We start from the raw sequence: 16,990 nt of genomic DNA, 5'->3' as shown, positions 1-16,990 counted from the left end.
TTACCTGTTACCTGGTTACCTTGTAACCTCTTGCAAGGTTGCCTTCTGTTTTTTGGTTGTTGTTTTTTTAAAGGTGCAAGTCCATTCCTCGTGTTCTTGGTATTAAGAACATTCATTCATTCATTTTCTACCGTTTATCTGAACTATCCTCGGGTCTCGGGGAGCCTGTACCTACAGTATATCAGGCATCATTGGGCATCAAGGCAGGATACACCCTGGACGGAGTGCCAACCCATCGCAGGGCACACACACACACTCTCATTCATTCACACACTCACACACTACGGACAACTTAGAGATGCCAATCAACCAGATGCCAAATGTCTTTGGACCAGGGGAGGAAACCGGAGTACCTGGAGGAAACCCCAAGGCACGGGGAGAACATGCAAATTCCACACACACAATGTGGAGGCGGGAATCGAACCCCCAACCCTGGAGGTGTGAGGCGAACGTGCTATCCACCAAGCCACCGAGCCCTCCTTATTAAGAACATAATTAATTTTAATTAAAATAATAAACACATAGGACTGTTTTCTGTAAAAGATGCACAATATTAGAAAAAGCATTCAAACTGATCAATTATGCTTTAATAATCAAAAGTACAAATACAGACTTTCACAACTGTTTTGAATTCAAACAAATGATCATTTTGAAATATAAGCATAACTTGGAAAGTAATGTTAAACTGTATTACATCATCATCATAATTACTACGGAGGGGGAGCTTCTTATTTGTTCCCTCTGAAATTTAATTACTAAGCAAATTTTACTCATTGTCAGGGTTGGATCCATTCAATCTTTTATGATCAAATAATTGTCAACGAACACATATTTTCAGTCATATTATCTTCTTGTGTGTAAAGGTATATTGTCTGTAACGAAAATTGATCTACATTTATTATGAAGGTATAGGCGCAAGTGAATTTCAGCTATATAATGCAGAATAATAAAACACAGTTGTTTAATTTTAAACACAGGACATAAAATTCACTTTTTTTTCTACCTTACTGTTATGGTTGTTGCCAGCAAAAGACCAGATTTCAGCCCCACTTTAAATTTGAGTTAGATTCACTTGTTCAGGCAATTACCAGTTGCTCTTCAAAGTGTTTGCTTTTAAATGTACCTAGAGTTTTTACCGAACTGGGGAAAACTGCATTTTCCTATTTTGGACCTTTGGCATGGAATAATTTGCAAAAAGATTTTAAACTAGAGAAATTGGTGTCTATCGGTGAATTTAAAGGCATCATAAAGAAAGTGGTAATGAATGCATGTGATTGTTTTTGTTGAGAGGATCCTATGTTTTAATATTTCTTTTTATTTTTGTACTTGTTGTATTTTAATATGTTGTCAAACTGTATGGCTGCTACCTTGGCCAGGTCTCTCTTGTAAAAGAGATTTTAATCTCAATGAGACTTCCTGGAAAAATAAAGGTAAATAAATAATAATAATATAATCAGCTTATTTATTCTACAGGCCCCAATACAATCAAGCTGAGAGATCTGTCAGACCCCATAATTCTATCTCAATAAAAGCAAGAATTCTGGAGCACTCGGTTCAAGTTGGGATGTGGTATAAGGTCTAATCCAAGTCCTCAGCATTCTATAGTGAGAATGATTACAAATGGGGTCTTTAAAACGGTTGCCAATCTTCCATGGAGTTCTTCATACTACTGAATGATAAGGGGTACTTATTATTATTATCTTATAATATAAGTGTTGAATGACTATGAGGTTTTAGCTAAATAATGATAATAATGATAATGAGGTTTTAGCTAAATAATAATAAAGGATAAGAGAGGCCAATTATTATTCCTTAACACAGGACTAAATTTATGGCATGCTTATAATTTTTCATGCATGCATGCTTTTATTTTATATTAGCTTACACAATGAGACTGTGTCACTGTAGTTATAGACCCTGATGGCTGGATAAAGGGGTTCAGTGAATGTTGTGTGAAACGTATATGTGTGATACAGCCTGCCAGCCGAGATAATAAAATAAGAGAGTGTGCCGGCATTCCAGTCTAGATAGATACCCATTCTTTTGGATGGATTTGGTGGGGCAGGTACTACAGTCTCTATGTTATTATAACTAACATAATAGCCGTAGTCGTTAGAACAGGACAGGATCCAGGATTTGTTATTCATCCCCAGTTTGCAGTCGGTGCTGCGGCCTTTTCGGTTGATCCCTGTGTAAGCGACCCCTATGTAAACTACATCTCCAGTCCACTCGACTTCCCAGTAGAAACGAGCACCGATCAGTGTTTCTTTGCACAACACTTCAGCATAGTACTCAAAGCGGTCTGGATGATCTGGATAAGGCTGTGTGTCTTTTGTCATTGTCACCATTTTGTTTCCGGTCAATATCAGGGTTCTGTGTGCGGTGTTTGGGTCTAGGTTGATCTCGCAGGCATCTGCGGAAAGAGTGGCCCAAAAATGAAGTTAAGAGAAAATAATATTTTTTGCTATGTAATTTATGTATATATATTTATATATATTACAGAAATATTATCTATTGTATCCTTATGCTGATCTTATGAGCTTTGGCTCGCCCAATTGACTGAATAGTGCTCCAATGCTCTAAATAATGCTCCAATGGAACAAATATTTATATATCAGTTAACCAATCACATTTTCATTTTAATTACAAATACATATACAGCGTGTGTGTTGTCTATACAGACAATACACTTACATTTCTTCATTCCTTGTTTGGTTCTGCATTCATCACTGTGGTCCATGCTGTAACAACAGGAAGTGACTAATTATTTTACCCGTTCTGTTCAAACCTATTTTTAAAGCTCGGAACCCAATTACCTGCTTCTCCCATCAAATCTGTGGACCTTTCTAGCTCCATCTGAATTACTACTCTTATTTTGGTTGTTTCTTTGACTAATGTCCTTCTTACCCAGTCATTGTTTTTTAATATACAGCCTGTTTACAGCCTGTTTACATTTTCTACATCTAAACTGCAATTAAATTTCATTCAACCATCAAATAATGGCAATGTGATCTTTAGAAATGTTTAATTTTAACATTACATCATGTGGGCAAATAGAAATTATAAAAAAAAATGGACTGAATGATCTAAATTTGGATTTAAATGTGCCATTTTACCCCCGTGTCTAAGGTTGCTTTAGGACCAAATCTGCCATTTTACCCTGTGTCTAAGGCTGCTTTAGGACCAAATCTGCCATTTTACCCTGTGTCTAAGGTTGCTTTAGGACCAAATCTGCCATTTTACCCTTTGTCTAAGGTTGCTTTAGGACCAAATCTGCCATTTTACCCTGTGTCTAAGGTTGCTTTAGACAGAAACCAGTTGTCATAATAGAGTGTACAGGTTTTAAACACCCTGTAAAATTCCTAGAATATTTTCCATCCTTTTTTTCTACTCACCTAAATTTCTGTAGTTTGCAGCGTGGATCATTCTGAACAGCAATGAGTTGTCTCACTCCTGCCTCTCCTGGGTGATTGTAGCTGAGGTCTAGCTCTCTTAATTGTGAATGATGAGAGCTTAAAGATAAGGCTAGGATAGAACAGCCTTCCTCTGTAACACAACACCCTGAAAGACTGAAGTTACAGAAAGAAAGCTGAGCTAAATGCTGAGCATTTGCAAATGACTGGTTTTATTACATGAAAAAATGTGGACAAAATTTCAATGATGTTTTATAAAACCTCTGTACATCATGTATATCATTCTCTTGACAGAGGGCAAGTATTGTTCGAATTCTATTTTATTGGTTTTAACACTATAAACTCTATATAGTGCACAATGTTTGAAAAATGCTGGAGCAGGTTCTGCCATAATAGTCGCCTGAGTTGTGTATGTATGTGTGGGGCGGAGCTATCAAAACAGGGGTGACACCCATTTGGGTTAGGGGCGTGTTTGTTTTGGTGATTTCAAATGTCAACATTGGCTTTCAAATATCGTGCACCCCACCTTTAACTGTAGATTCTTGAGACAGGATGGTCCTAATCATGTGACAGGTCATGTGACTGATTCTGTAGCTCTGATTTCTGACATTTCTGATATTCACAGTCTTTATTTCTTGTACCCTTGTTTCCTAATTAACATGTTCTTAGATCTAGTGTTATTTTTTAGTTGTAGCAAAAGCTAAATGAAATAGTGATTATGGAAGATCTAAAATTTAAAGACGTTTGTTTTACAAAATTACAAAAATCCAGTACAATCAGGGAATGCAAAGAATGTTATCAGTGTTGTATCACTTAGCTGTCTGTCTTTAACTTACCCCAGTCTCTGCAGTGTGCAGTGTGGATGCTTTAGACCAGTGCAAAGCTGCTTCACACCTGAATCATGCAGGTCATTGTCTCTAAGCTCCAAATCTGTCAAGTAAGTTGACGTACTCAGGACTGTAGCCAGATTCTCACAAGACCTGTCTGTGAGGTTACACCAGCGTAGACTACAGCAGAGGAGACATGTTACTCAATAATAAACTTTGGTAATATTTCTTACAACTTCTTCACATCATTTATGTGTATATTTAGTCTTGTTTTGGATTCTTAAGCCTAACCGTATGCATGTGTATTTCTGTTGTTCTGAGCTTTTGATTACCTTGAAGTTCCTTTAGAAAAGTAGTTTGAATGGTTTTTATTTTGAAAAGATACTTTAAGTGTCCAATATATACATAAATGCTCACAATGCAAGACAGTATTTACCTCAGTTTTTCTACCTTGCTGTTTGGACTGATGAGTCCTCCACAGAGCAGTTTTACTCCTTTATCTCCTATCCAGTTGTTGCTGAGATCAAGCTCTTTCAGATGAGGATTTTCTGACTGCAGGGCCAAAGCCAGCGTTTCACATGCCTCATCCAAAATGCCAACATCCGCAACTCTGCAAATGGGGGAAAATAACAAGAGTTGTTTAAATGACAATGATTAGATTCCTTTCTTTACACATCCGCTGTGCATTTGAGCACAAAGATAAGTGATAACAGAACATGGCCTATTAAGAATTAAGTTACAGCCCAATCTATCTGACAATTTTTTAATCTTATTTTATAATTCTTATTTTTTACTTTAACAATTTCAAATAGTTTAACTGTGAATAAAACCTTATACTCTTGATTTTACAGTCTGGATTCTTCAGTCCAGCACAGAGAATCTTTACTCCAGAATGGCTAAGATTGTTGTAGCTGAGATCCAGTACTTCCAGTTTGCAGTTTGGACTTGTTAGCCCTTCACAGAGCTGTTGCACTGCTGAGATTCCCAGTTTATTGTAGCTCAGATTCAACTCTCTAAGGTGTGAGTTGGGTGACTGCAGAACAGCTTTCAAGGCTTCACACGTTTCATGTGTAAGGCTACATCTGTCCAATCTGTTGAGAAACAAAACCATTTTAATGTACGTGTCTGTTTATCTATGTACCTCTTGCTATGTCTCGTGATGTAATGTCTTCTTCTACTTTCGGCTTTTCCCGTTAGGGGTAGCCACATCAAATCATCTATTTCCACCTAACTCTATCCTCACCATCCTCTACTATCACACCAATTAACTTCATGTCCTCTTTCAGCACATATATATATATATATATATATATATATATATATATATATATATATATATATATATATATATATATCCTCTTTGTCCTTCTTCTTGACAGCTTTATCTCCAACATCCTTCTGCCAGTATAACCATCTCCCTCCTCTGTACATGTCCAAACAATCTCAATCCAGTCTCTCTGACCTTGTCCCCAAAACAGCCAACCTGAGCTGTCCCTCTGATGTGCTCGTTCCTAATCCTGTCCATCCTCGTCACTCCTAAAGAGAACCTCAACATCCTCATCTCTGCTACCTCCATCTCTGCCTCATGTCTTCTCCTCACTGCTACAGTCTTAATCCCATACAGCACAGCAGAGCTGGTCTCACTTCTGTCTTGTACACCTTACCTTTGATTCTTGCTCACAACCTTCTGTCACACAACACTCCTGACACATTTTGTCCACCCACGCCAACCCCGCTGTACTCGCCTCTTCACCGCTTTTCCACACTCCCCTTCACTGGACGGTTGGCACCAAATAATTAAACTCCTGCACCTTCTTGAGCTCAGAACCCTGTAACCTCACTGTTCTACTTCCCTCTCTCATGTTCATACACTTGTATTCTGTTGCAATGTAATGTAATGGTTAAATATATGAAGTTTTCTTTTAGCATATTATTCACATAGAATTCACCAAATTCACAATCTGTACAAAATGTTACAAAGGTTAAATTGGATATTGAGAAACTTTAATATAATAAAATAGATTTTATTTGAATAATTGTATTTTATTTTATTTGCACTCAAACAACATTGTAAATAACAAAAAAATACTCATTTTTAAGAATTTTTCTTTCTTAAATTAAAACCTAGTCTGTTCGTGTATGATGGAACATTAATAGTTAGAAATAAATAAAAATGTGAAAGAAAGAAAGAAAGAAAGAAAGAAAGAAAGAAAGAAAGAAAGAAAGAAAGAAAGAAAGAAAGAAAGAAAGAAAGAAAACGAAATTGCTTTCGAGCTTACCCAAGTTTCTCAATTTTGCACTGTACACTATTTAGTCCAACAGTGAGAAGCTTCACTCCGGTGTCTCTCAAAATGTTGCAGCCAAGCTCAAGCTCTCTGAGGTGCGAGTTCACAGACTGGAAAACTGAGGCCATTAATTCACAAGACTGTTCTGAGAAGTTGGTTCCAGCTAGTCTGCAAACAGGAACATTTTCATAGTCTCGTAAAACAAAATCCTTAGTACAATGAAATAAAAGCACTGTGTTATTAATAAATAATAATGCACTATATTATTGTTTGGAGGGGGTGGGGGCTATTATCGAAATGCCATCAAATTTTAGAAATATATGTCAAAGATGCAGCCGAATGGGCCTGGACTGGCTTGGTAAAGGTTACAAGCTGGCCGTCAATTTGAATTTACTCAAATCTGAATCTGAATGCCAGACTGGAATTTGCAAAGAAGCATAAAGATGATCCACAAAAGTTCAGCAACCATAATTAGCATCTACCAAACTGATGGAAATGCAGTTTGGTGGATAAAGAAACATTCTGCTTATAATCCAAAATATGAAAGTTAAAGCTTCAAGCATTAAGGGTGGTAATGTCATGGCTTGGGCTTGGATGGCTACTTTTAGAACAAGCTCACTAATCTTTATTGATTATGTAACGCTGCTGACGGTAGCAACAGATTCATGCTGTCCTCAAATTTATAGAAAAATTCAGTTGAGAAGGCCTTCATCATGCAGTACGACAATGATCCGAAACACACTACCAACACAACAAAGGACTAGATCAGGGGAAGGTATAAGACTGGCCAAGTCATTCACTAGACCTTAACCAAATCAAGCAGCATTTCACCTTCTCAAAGTGGAGACTCAAGGAAGAAACGGTAAATATAAACAACTGGCCTTGTTGTTCCAATAATTTTGAATGAGTCTGTATGTAACAAACCTATATTAAATACACAGGCTCATCTTCAGATAACAATTTCTGTGAGACACTGTTGACTGTAGCCTCAGATTCCTATTCATGCCTGATAAGAGTAAAACCGGATGTGGTATTCAGCTGATGGAGTCCTTCAAGTTTCAACATCTGGTGTCTTCTCAGTTGCTTTTTTGCTATCGATACTGTTTGGGTTCTCATAGTCTTTGTGTCTATCTGTTGAAATTGTTCTGTTTAATCTCTACAGGCTTTAAATCAATCAGTGAGTGTATTGTAAGTGCTAGGGCACATGGGACCTCAGTCATAAGGGTGTCCTGCTAAATACCGTAAATGTAATGTAAAATGTAAATGAACACATTTAAGAGAAGTTGTTTATATATTATGGTTAAACTAAATTTGTTGGTCCACCCTACTTGATTGGACTTATGTGAACTCCTGACCATCACTCCTGTATGTGCTTGTTAAAAAATCCCATTTCAAAACCATGGCCATTCATAAGGAGATAGACCCCTTACTGCTACTATAACAGTTTCTACTCTACTAGAAAGGCTTTTTACTAGATTTTGGAATTTGTGTGTGAAAATATTCATCGACAAGGCACTGATGCTGGGTAAGTAGTCTATAATCCAATTTATCCCAAAAGTATTGAGGTCAGTGCTGGCAGTGCTACAGTATACAGTACAACGATTCCTTACTTGTAGTAATTGTGTGCTTCAAACTGTTGAGGTAACAATTTAGAGAAGGCCCACATATAGGAGTGTGACGGTCAGGTGTCCACATATGTTCGGACAACTTCTGTGAATGTTATATTATTTTGCAGCAATACGTTGTAATACAAACCCAAGTGTCTGCAGTTTGCATTGGGAATTTGTCAGACAATCGCAAAGCTGCTTCACGCCGATTAATTCAAGCTTGTTGTAGCTGAAATTTAGTTTCTCAAGTTTGCTGTGTGGATGTGAGAGGCCAGTACAAAGAAGCTTGACTCCTAAGTCTCCCAAATTGTTGAAACTGAGATCCAGTTCAGTCAGGTGCGAGTTAGCCGACTGGAGGATCGAAGCCAGAGTCTCACAGGATTCGTCTGTGAGGTTGATACCAGCAAGGCTGAGAAGTATTAACGGAAGTATTATTAATAACAATCATACTAAAAAATAATTGTACATAACAATACATAATGTGTGCACTATTTCTTTTACATATTCAGAAATGATATTAAATAAATACACAATGCATGAAGAATTACAATCATTACTATTAACTAATATTTTCAAAAACATTTAGGTTTTTTTTTGTTTGTTTGTTTTTTTTGCCAAGAGGATGAATTTTAGTCTTTGAAAATTAACAAATAACATAGAAGGACATCCATTTTTATTATTGTTATTAATCTACAAGCATGTTTAAGAAATATGTTGTACATGAACATATAAGAAAAGTGTGTTGATATTGTTACTAAGATCATTTTTAACTTTAATCATTTTTAGTCTTTAATAATGTCATAAAATATTTTTAAGAAAAAACTTACATTGCTGTTCTTAGGTTCCTGACGACCGGCAACAGTCTCTGATATCCCTCAAGAGATGTATTGCACATTTTTACATCAAATTCATGAATCACTTCTTCAGATGTTAGCAGCACATAGGCTAGAGCTGAGCACTGGTCAGGTTTAAGCTCGGTCTCTGAATGCCTGAGACCGAGCTCTCGGTCTCTGAATGCCTGAGCTCAAGAAACTACGAATTTCTTCCACCAATGAGTTGTAATTCAGTTCATTCAGACAGTGAAATAAGTTGATTGTTCTTTCTGCTGATGACTCTTTTCTGATCCTCTCTTTAATGTACTCAGCTGTTTCTTCCAAGCTCTCAGAACAACTTTTTGGCAGCAGCGCTTTCAAGAGAACCTGATTAGAATCCGTTGAGAGACCGAGAAGAAAGCGCAGGAAAAGGTCAAAGTGTCCGTTCTCACTCTGCATCGCTCGGTCTATAGCACTCTTGTGTAAATCTGATATCTTTGTCGTTCTCTGATTCTCTGCATCTTTTCTGAGGATGTTCGTATTGTTGTTTACAAATTCGACCAGCACATACACCGCCGCTAGATGCTCCTGAATACTCAGGTGGACGAAGCAGAAGACCTTCTCTCGGTACAATCCGAACTCTTCTTTAAAGATTTCTGTGCAAATTGCAGAGTACTCAGATGCTTCGGCAACATTAATGCCACATTCAACTAGATCTTCTTGATAGAAAATCAGATTTCTTTTCTCCAACTGCAGAAACGCTAGCTTTGCCAGTCTAAGAATCATCTCCTTGTCCGATTCTGTCAGGTCCATGTCTTCCTTGATCACTCCATGGTACTTCTTGTTCTTTAAATGTGTCTGAATCAGGAGGAAGTGAGTGTACATCTGAGTTAGAGTTTTAGGCACTTCCATGTCTGCTTTACCCAACATTTTTTCCAGAACCGTAGCTGATATCCAGCAGAAGACTGGTATATGGCACATGATGTGGAGGCTCCTTGAAGACTTAACGTGTGCAACGATTTTGTCAGCAAGACTCGTGCCACCGAACCTCTTCCTGAAGTATCTCACTTTCTCTGAGTCGTTAAATCCTCGAACCTCTGTAACCCGGTCAGTGCACTCAGGAGGGACCTGACAGGCTGCTGCTGGCCGGGAGGTTATCCACAGAAGTGCGGAGGGAAGTAGATTTCCTCGGATGAGGTTTGTTAGCATCACATCCACAGAGATTTCTTTTGTTACGTCACAGCACATTTCGTTGTTCATGAAATCAAGAGGAAGTCGGCACTCGTCCAGTCCGTCAAAGATGAACATGGCTTTTGTTTTCTCACTACTAATAGATTTAAATTCTTTAAGGTCTGGAAAATACTGAGAAAGAAGTTGAATCACACTATATTTGTTATCTCTCTTTAAATTCAGATCACGGAAAGGAAGCGGGAAAATGAAGTGAATATCCTGATTCTCTTTTCCTTCTGTCCAGTCCAAGATGAATTTGTGCACAGAAACTGTTTTCCCGATCCCAGCAATGCCCTTTGTTAACACGGTGCGGATGCGTTTTTTCTGTCCATGTAAAGGTTTAAAGATGTCGTTGCATTGTATCACGGTCTCCTGCGTGTCTCCGTTCTTGCATGCTTCTTCAATCAATCTGACCTCATGTTCTTTATTAATGCCTTCATCTCCTCCTTCTGTAATGAGTAGCTCAGTGTAGATATCGTTTAGAAGGATAGGATTCCCTTGCTGAGAATTTCCTTCGTTTATGCGTTCAAATTTAGATTTAAGATGACGCTGAAGTTTATATTTTAGATGATCCTGAATGGTCTCCAAATGCCGCCCTGTGGAAAAACAAAGCACCACAGATTCACATTCTCACATTCCACAAAGAGCAGTTTTAATATAATATAATTTTCACTGACAGAGAGAGAGAGATGCAGAGAGAGAGAGAGAGAGAGAGAGAGAGAGAGAGAGAGAGATGCAGAGAGAGAGAGATGCATGTAGAGAGAGATGCAGAGAGAGATGCAGAGAGAGAGAGAGATGCATGTAGAGAGAGATGCAGAGAGAGATGCAGAGAGAGAGATGTAGAGAGAGAGAGAGATACAAAGAGATGCAGAGAGAGAGAGAGAGAGAGAGAGAGAGAGAGAGAGAGAGAGATATGCAGAGAGATGCAGAGAGAGAGATGTAGAGAGAGAGAGAGATACAAAGAGATGCAGAGAGAGAGAGAGAGAGATCTCCATCAACCATCTGTTGCTCCTACCTTTCTCTAACATGATTTTTAGAGCGATCTTAAGCGCCACCTCAGAGCCAAATCTTTCCAGAATAAGTTTAGACACATCCTGGACATCACAAGGCACCAGAGGAGCCTCAAAGCATTCTGAGTAATTTTGAGATAGATAACATATAAGCTTGTTTTTGTCTACATCTTCTAGTGTTTGCTCAAGAAGAAACATTGTGTCTAGCTCTTGGAAGACCTGTAACGTCACAGGGAAGGAAAAGAGAATGATAAAGATGTTAGGAAGGACAACTCAGTATTACAGAGTGTTTAGAAGAAACTTACAAACCTTTGTCATACCTTAGCTCCTACTGTGTAGCACTTGTTGTGGCCTTGGTGTTGCATTGTGGCGCAGTGTTTACAGAGCAGTGTGTGATCTGTCTTGCAGTAAACTTCAAGGGGTGCACAGTGTTGCATGCACACTTTCTCATCTTGGTACCCAGGTAGCTTTGGTGGTGCCTCTGGTCCCTTTATTTCAACCCTAAGTCTACAAAGATAAACAGAAATACTATATTAATGATCAAACTAGTCTATTTCATAATATTTAACATTTATATCAGTCCCAAATTTGCTTCTCTTTTTCTGCCCCTCCCGAGGCATCCAGAGATTGTACCAGTTCAGGTTGGATTCCACTTCATGAGGATTCGGACATTCAAAGACGAGATGCCAACTACATGTGGTCTTTGAGGACAACAATCTCCTCATCAATACACAATTATCAGACAGTATCTGACTGTAGAAAGGATATTATTCATAATAGCACTCTCTGGTGTTTATAGCAGTTTATAATCACACCCTCCAGTGTCACCCAAATGAGGATGAGGTTCACTTTTGAGTCTGGTTCCTCTCAAGGTTTCTTCCTCTTCCATCTAAGGGAGTTTTTCCTCACCACAGTCACCTCAGGCTTGTTCATTAGGGATAGATACATACACATTTAAATAAGTCTAATATTACTCTTGAACCTTTGTTTAATATTAAACTTTCTGTACTTTTCTTATGTTCTGTAAAGCTGCTTTGAGACAACGTCCTTTGTTAACAGCGCTATACAAATAAATTCTAATTGAATGAGTGAATACCTTTTAAAAGTCATTTTATTATCTACACAATTGCCAAGTTATATTTATCAGCCAACAAACAATAGTCAATCTTTCATAAATAAATAAAAGGATTGTCCGTCTATGAATTATGGCAAGTGTTCAAACCTATTCAAAGCAATAATGATGCTTGCAAATCAATACTTTAAATAACATCATTGGTAATATTTGTTCAATGTTGATTTGCAAGCAGCATTATTTTTCATGGATATTTCTCATAGATATCAGAATTGACAACCTTTCTGTACTCTGATTTTTCTCTCCATTGAAATCGATAATCTGGTCCGAGGGCACGGTACCGGGAGGAGGTGAATCTGTGCTTTCTGCCTAAATAATTAGAAACAAAGATCAAGTTGATCAAGTAAATCAAAGTACAATTTTTAAGCTGCTTATTTATAAAGTTGCATTTAAAACACTTGGATTTGATTACCACAGTGTGTCTATAGCTCATATTCCATTTCTGGCATTAAAAGACATTTCTTACCATCATGACTATTGATTCTGCTGATTTCTTGGGCTTTTTCATAAAATCATCTTCCTCTCGCCCTCTGTGGTTGGAATCCTGCCTTTTCATGGTCTGTTACTGCAAAAGTTACACAAAAATTGAGACGTTGACTATCTATTAAGCCCATTTAAAGTTACAGAGAGGCTGTGAGGCTCTTAGGAAAGTTTAAGAAAAGACTTGGGTTACGCTTGCTACCAAACGTCATCAGGAATACTGATATTGAATATATATGCGATAAACGCAAAAAAAAAATTTATTATTCTGTCGCTTTGTCTGATAGCTCGAATTTGAGACAGGACGATCAGAGCACATATATTTATTACTGATTTATTACTACGTAAACATCATCTCCTGTGTGTCTGTCATCTCTTATGGACAAGTCAAACAGATCCGTGCTTGTATACTCATGCACAGGCCTGTCTGTCAATATTACATCATTTGTATGTGACCCTCATTACACATCATACACATATTCACTACACATAGTCAATTACACAAAAACTATGAACTACTTTGCGTCCCGATGTGCCAACTTTTATATAAAATATACATCTTTGTCTCAAGTCATTTTAAATTATTCCCCTGGTCATTTTCATTTCCAATGGGTTTTTTTTTTCTGTTTGTTTCCTGTCTCATAATTTAAATTGTGACCATTTGTACATCTGTAATCGTCTGTATATACAGTATATATCTTTGCGAGTGTTCTTGTTCTGCAATACCAAAATAAATAACAAATTCTAATTAACAAAAATAAAATAAAACGTAACGTCATGAGAGAACTAGATTGTTTAGTACTATTAGTACTACTATTAATATATAGTATGTAGTAGTATATAGTACTACTAGAGAGGCACCCTGTCACCATAAACAAAATCTATATATTCATTACTCCTTATATATTAAATATTCATATTTAATTCACCATTCAACATATTTACAGTTAATTTAATTTATACCTCTGTAAAATTGATAACTCGTCCTCCCTTAGGAAAGAAATTGGCAGCAAGCGTTCATGGCACCACACTAAAACCAGTGTTGGGCAGTAACCCGTTACTTTAACGCAGTTATTTTTGACAGTAACTAATACTCTAATGCAGGGGTGTCAAACTCAAATTCACATTGGGCCAAAATATAAAACTGAGATAAAGTCACGGGCCAAACTGAATATTTATTGAAAAATTAACTGCAACTGATATGTAATGTTGGACCTTTTTCATTTGGAAACAAACTTTAGTTTTGCTTAAATACAGGATTTGGAACAACCAGAGCTTGATATTACAAACAATCAATCAATCAATCAATCAATCAATCAATCAATTTGGCTCCTGCGATGAGTAGGGGGGTGTCCCATCCCTGTGCGTTGAGCCGACCAGATGAACTAGTTGTTTCCAGCACTGACGGTCTTATGCCAGCTGCTCTGCATCCTCTATAGCAATTCCTTGTTGTTGAAGGTCGCCCACAAGGACGTCAAGCCATCGGGTGCGGGGTTTACCTCGTGGTCGTCTCCAGCCTGCAGCCCTCGGATCAAACTGGAGAATAGCTCTCGTCCGATGGTCAGAAGGGAGGCGGAGGACATGGCCAAGCCAGCGGGTGCGACGTTGTGTGGCACGTGCAAGCTCTAAGCATTTGATTGGAAACCTGCTGGTTCTCGATGGTTCTGAGAGCCCTGCTATCAAAGCCATCTAATCTTGCAGCCAGTGTCTTGTTTAAGGGCCAAGCCTCCGAGCCATATAGCAGGATGGAGAGTACTGCCGAGTTGTAAATCCGGAGCTTCGTCTTGCGTGAGATAGTCCGGTGCCACCAGAGTGGTTTCCAGAGAGACTGCAGAGCTGACACAGGATATTACAAACACATAAGAAATTCAATTTGAAATAAAAGACACATCAGTGGTGTTCATTTCGCAAACTTTGACCACACACTTTTTGACAAACTCTCTCATTAAAAGGTCGGGCAGATTTTGCCATCTCTGCTGCCACAATAAAGCTTCACAGTCTTTACAGCAGCTTCACTTTGCTTTCATGAACATAGTCTGCCGGGAAACCAGACTTTTTTTCATCTCCTCCGCCTTCTGGAGCTTCTGCCTTACGTCCAGGTCCTTACTTCTCATAATGTTTCCTTTCATAGTGTCTTCTTACTGCTTTGTTAGCACAAAAGACAAACAGGTCTGTCCTTTATATTCGTGAACAGATAATCTGCCTCCCTCCTGTCTTGAAAGCTCATTGTCCATCTTTCGTTTGGCCATTTTTGTGGTTGTTAACGACTGTCAACAGAGAATGAGGGGCGCTTGCTGTTCGTGACTACATGTCAATACAGTGGCAAGGCATTCTGGGATTTGTAGTATTAGCGGAGCATGCGGCTAGTCAGCTGTAATGCACATCTGATATGATCTCGCGGGCCAAATATAATTACACCGCGGGCCAAAGTTTGACACCCCTGCTCTAATTAAATAAAGTAACTCCGATACCGTTACCATATGGTGCGTTTGTCCGTTACTTTTTAAATTAGTTCAGTTTGGCTGAAGTGTAGCCTACAGACCAACCTGTTTACATCAGCGACGCATTGTAGGATTGGTGGATGCCAACCTGTAAACACGGACACGCCGCACTGTGGGCGTGTTTCCGTTAATTCATGTACGTGCGGCAGTAACGGCGAGTCGAGAGCAATACGAGGAAATATGCTGATTATTTCACTTTAGTTAAGCATATATAGTAACAATAACAACAATAGCAGTTTTTTTTTTGGTGCTGAGTTTCTCCAAACTGATTCTGAATAATTCAGATTGCTTTCATTGATATATTTCAAAATGTTTTGTGTTCTGTTGTACATTGTTGATAGTTTTCATACTTGTGCTGTGAAAGGAACATTTTTAAGGGCTCAACACAACAGCTTGATTCTGAAAATATTATTCAGCTTGTTTTGTTATTTATTTCAGAAATCCTTGTGATATATTCAGTTTGTATTGGTCTGACTTAAATAAAATAGTGTTTAAAAATTACTTTCTGTTTAAGTCAGTTTTGTGTTTGTATAAACCATAACGCATAAAAGGGCATTAATGGAAACATTAAATTAAAGAACGTTCTTTAAAATAGTAACTAAAAAGTTACATTTAACAGTAATGCGTTACTTTTTGGTGTAAGTAATCAACAAAGTAATTGAAGTAACTAGTAACTGTAGCTAGTTACTATTTCTTAGTAACTAGCACAACACTGACTAAAAACAAAATCTGTCGGAAATAGTAGATCCTGGTACCTTTGAGACACCCGTTTTAACATGCACGTATACGGAGATGGGGAAGCTGAATGCAGACAAAATGTCAACACTTCTATATGGTTTTATATTTACATCTACAGCATTTGGCAGATGCACTTATATCCAGAGCGACTTACATTGTTACGTTGTTGTTGTTTTTTAATACACACCTGAGCAATTGAGGGTTAAGGGCTTTGCTCAGGGGCCCAACAGTGGCAGCTTTGTGGACCTGGGATTCAAACTCACAACCTTCTGATTGGTGGACCAACACCTTAAACACTAGGCCTTAAGCTCATTTGTACAAAACACCTTTCTCACGGATTGAATCATTTTATGCCTGTTTTATAGCGTATATATGTATTCAATAGAATTACAAACACAAGAAACCGTACCTTCGTCTTTGTGCTGCTTCAAGACGGAAGAATCAGGATTTTACTTTCATTATTCCGACAGAAGGAGAGGAGGCGATTCAGTTTCACTATCAGCTAAACACGCTGATTTTAGGTTAAAGCTAAACCACCTTGTCTTGTTCTAAAACACATTTTCATCGAACATCCTGTTCTCCAAAAAAAAAAAAAAAAAAAAAAAACTGCACCGTAAACGGTTTAAAGACGCGTCACTCAAAGATTCGGCTCTTTGTACCGACTCTTCACGACTCACATAAACAGATTCAATTCAGTGTCCGGGTTCTGCAGCATTTAATACACCAGAGAACCAAATGCATATGTGTACTTTCATACAGCTTTGTGTACTAGTATGTTGTATAGGGGACCAAACCAGAAGAAATCACACTCACTGAGCACTTTAATAAGAAGAATATACTACATTATAACTGCTACTATATTCTTACCATATGGCCTCCCTGGGTAGGGCTCTGGAAACTGTCATGGACTCCACAAAACATTTTTTATTCAGTTTCTCGGTTCATGTTGATTTTT

General features: G+C 38.0%; 1 pseudogene; it reads right to left on the bottom strand.

The window, feature by feature from the left end:
* Positions 1-568: 568 nt before the first annotated feature.
* LOC113658475 lies at positions 569-16,636 on the bottom strand (annotated as a pseudogene).
* Between the last annotated feature and the right edge of the window lie 354 nt (positions 16,637-16,990).

The sequence above is a fragment of the Tachysurus fulvidraco genome, chromosome 25 (genome assembly GCF_022655615.1).
Source record: "Tachysurus fulvidraco isolate hzauxx_2018 chromosome 25, HZAU_PFXX_2.0, whole genome shotgun sequence".
In the NCBI taxonomy this organism is placed as follows: Eukaryota; Metazoa; Chordata; class Actinopteri; order Siluriformes; family Bagridae; genus Tachysurus; species Tachysurus fulvidraco.
Note: the sequence above shows the minus strand (reverse complement) of the source record. Positions and strands in the feature narration are given on the sequence as shown.